A 3,693-nucleotide genomic window follows, 5' to 3' on the forward strand; every position below is an offset into this window, starting at 1 on the left:
GCCCCTTCCCTTGAGATATATCTGCAAATATCTCGGAAACGAAGCGAGCTATGACAAAATGTTAAGAGACCTTTTTTGTAAAGAATTAAGTTTCCTACTTTTTATGTTCTATGATATTTTTTGATCAGATGCGTAGTTCTCGAGATATATCAAGATATTTAAAAGTTCCGAAGCCGCACCAACATAATAGAGATACAGAAACACCGTGGCCCCTTTCTTTCAGATAACTATGCACTATTGCGAGCTGCAAATGCCACTTCCAGCTTAGCTGTGCAGAAGAACAACAAGAAGAAGAAATATCTCGAAATATGTCCGTCAGGCCCCTTCCCTTGAGATAAATCTGCAAATATCTCGGAAACGAAGAGAGCTATGGCAAAATGTTAAGAGACCTTTTTTGTAGAGAATTAAGTTTCCTACAATTTATGTTCTATGATATTTTTTGATCAGAAGCGTAGTTTTCGAGATATATCGAGATATTTAAAAGTTCCGAAGCCGCACCAACATAGTAGAGATACAGAAACACCGTGGCCCCTTTCGTTGAGATAACTCTGCACTAGTGCGAACCGCAAATGCCACTTCCAGCTTAGCTGTGCAGAGGAAGAACAACAAGAAGAAGAAATATCTCGAAATATGTCCGTCAGGCCAGTTCCTTTGAGCTGAATCTGCAAATATCTCGGAAACGAAGCGAGCTATGGCAAAATGTTAAGAGACGTTTTTTATAGAGAATTATGTTTCCTACAATTTATGTTCTATGATATTTTTTGATCAGAAGCGTAGTTTTCGAGATATATCGAGATATTTAAAAGTTCCGAAGCCGCACCAACATAATAGGGATACAGAAACACCGTGGCCCCTTTCTTTGAGATAACTCTGCACTAGTGCGAGCCGCAAATGCCACTTCCAGCTTAGCTGTGCAGAAGAAGAACAACAAGAAGAAGAAATATATCGAAATATGTCCGTCAGGCCCCTTCCCTTGAGATAAATCTGCAAATATCTCGGAAACGAAGCGAGCTATGGCGAAATGTTGAGAGACCTTTTTTGTAGAGAATTAAGTTTCCTACTTTTTATGTTCTATGATATTTTTTGATCAGATGCGTAGTTCTCGAGATATATCAAGATATTTAAAAGTTCCGAAGCCGCACCAACATAATAGAGATACAGAAACACCGTGGCCCCCTTCTTTGAGATAACTCTGCACTATTGCGCGCTGTAAATGCCACTTCCAGCTTAGCTGTGCAGAAGAAGAACAACAAGAAGAAGACATATCTCGAAATATGTCCGTCAGGCCCCTTCCCTTGAGATAAATCTGCAAATATCTCGGAAACGAAGCGAGCTATGGCAAAATGTTAAGAGACGTTTTTTGTAGAGAATTATGTTTCCTACAATTTATGTTCTATGATATTTTTTGATCAGAAGCGTAGTTTTCGAGATATATCGAGATATTTAAAAGTTCCGAAGCCGCACCAACATAATAGGGATACAGAAACACCGTGGCCCCTTTCTTTGAGATAACTCTGCACTAGTGCGAGCCGCAAATGCCACTTCCAGCTTAGCTGTGCAGAAGAAGAACAACAAGAAGAAGAAATATCTCGAAATATGTCCGTCAGGCCCCTTCCCTTGAGATAAATCTGCAAATATCTCGGAAACGAAGCGAGCTATGGCAAAATGTTAAGAGACCTTTTTTGTAGAGAATTAAGTTTCCTACTTTTTATCTTGTATGATATTTTTGATCAGATGCGTAGTTCTCGAGATATATCAAGATATTTAAAAGTTCCGAAGCCGCACCAACATAATAGAGATACAGAAACACCGTGGCCCCTTTCTTTGAGATAACTCTGCACTATTGCGAGCTGCAAATGCCACTTCCAGCTTAGCTGTGCAGAGGAAGAACAACAAGAAGTAGAAATATCTCGAAATATGTCCGTCAGGCCAGTTCCTTTGAGCTGAATCTGCAAATATCTCGGAAACGAAGCGAGCTATGGCAAAATGTTAAGAGACCTTTTTTGTAGAGAATAATGTTTCCTACAATTTACGTTCTATGATATTTTTTGATCAGAAGCGCAGTTTTCGAGATATATCGAGATATTTAAAAGTTCCGCAGCCGCACCAACATAATAGAGATACAGAAACACCGTGGCCCCTTTCTTTGAGATAACTCTGCACTATTGCGACCTGCAAATGCCACTTCCAGCTCAGCTGTGCAGAAGAAGAACAACAAGAAGAAGAAATATCTCGAAATATGTCCGTCAGGCCCCTTCCCTTGAGATAAATCTGCAAATATCTCGGAAACGAAGCGAGCTATGGCAAAATGTTAAGAGACCTTTTTTGTAGAGAATTAAGTTTCCTACTTCTTATGTTCTATGATATTTTTTGATCAGATGCGTAGTTCTCGAGATATATCAAGATATTTAAAAGTTCCGAAGCCGCACCAACATAATAGAGATACAGAAACACCGTGGCACCTTTCTTTGAGATAACTCTGCACTATTGCGAGCTGCAAATGCCACTTCCAGCTTAGCTGTGCAGAGGAAGAACAACAAGAAGAAGAAGTATCTCGAAATATGTCCGTCAGGCCCGTTCCTTTGAACTGAATCTGCAAATATCTCGGAAACGAAGCGAGCTATGGCAAAATGTTAAGAGACCTTTTTTGTAGAGAATTATGCTTCCTACAATTTATGTTCTATGATATTTTTTGATCAGAAGCGTAGTTTTCGAGATACATCGAGATATTTAAAAGTTCCGAAGCCGCACCAACATAATAGAGATACAGAAACACCGTGGCCCCTTTCTTTGAGATAACTCTGCACTAGTGCGAGCCGCAAATGCCAGTTCCAGCTTAGCAGTGCAGAAGAAGAACAACAAGAAGAAGAAATATCTCGAAATATGTCCGTCAGGCCCCTTCCCTTGAGATAAATCTGCAAATATCTCGGAAACCAAGCGAGCTATGGCAAAATGTTAAGAGACCTTTTTTGTAGAGAATTATGTTTCCTACAATTTATGTTGTATGATATTTTTTGATCAGATGCGTAGTTCTCGAGATATATCAAGATATTTAAAAGTTCCGAAGCCGCACCAACATAATAGAGATACAGAAACACCGTGGCCCCTTTCTTTGAGATAACTCTGCACTATTGCGAGCTGCAAATGCCACTTCCAGCTTAGCTGTGCAGAAGAACAACAAGAAGAAGAAATATCTCGAAATATGTCCGTCAGGCCCCTTCCCTTGAGATAAATCTGCAAATATCTCGGAAACGAAGAGAGCTATGGCAAAATGTTAAGAGACCTTTTTTGTAGAGAATTAAGTTTCCTACAATTTATGTTCTATGATATTTTTTGATCAGAAGCGTAGTTTTCGAGATATATCGAGATATTTAAAAGTTCCGAAGCCGCACCAACATAGTAGAGATACAGAAACACCGTGGCCCCTTTCGTTGAGATAACTCTGCACTAGTGCGAACCGCAAATGCCACTTCCAGCTTAGCTGTGCAGAGGAAGAACAACAAGAAGAAGAAATATCTCGAAATATGTCCGTCAGGCCAGTTCCTTTGAGCTGAATCTGCAAATATCTCGGAAACGAAGCGAGCTATGGCAAAATGTTAAGAGACGTTTTTTATAGAGAATTATGTTTCCTACAATTTATGTTCTATGATATTTTTTGATCAGAAGCGTAGTTTTCGAGATATATCGAGATAT

This window comes from Osmia lignaria, chromosome 8 (assembly GCF_051020975.1).
Source record: "Osmia lignaria lignaria isolate PbOS001 chromosome 8, iyOsmLign1, whole genome shotgun sequence".
NCBI lineage: Eukaryota > Metazoa > Arthropoda > Insecta > Hymenoptera > Megachilidae > Osmia > Osmia lignaria.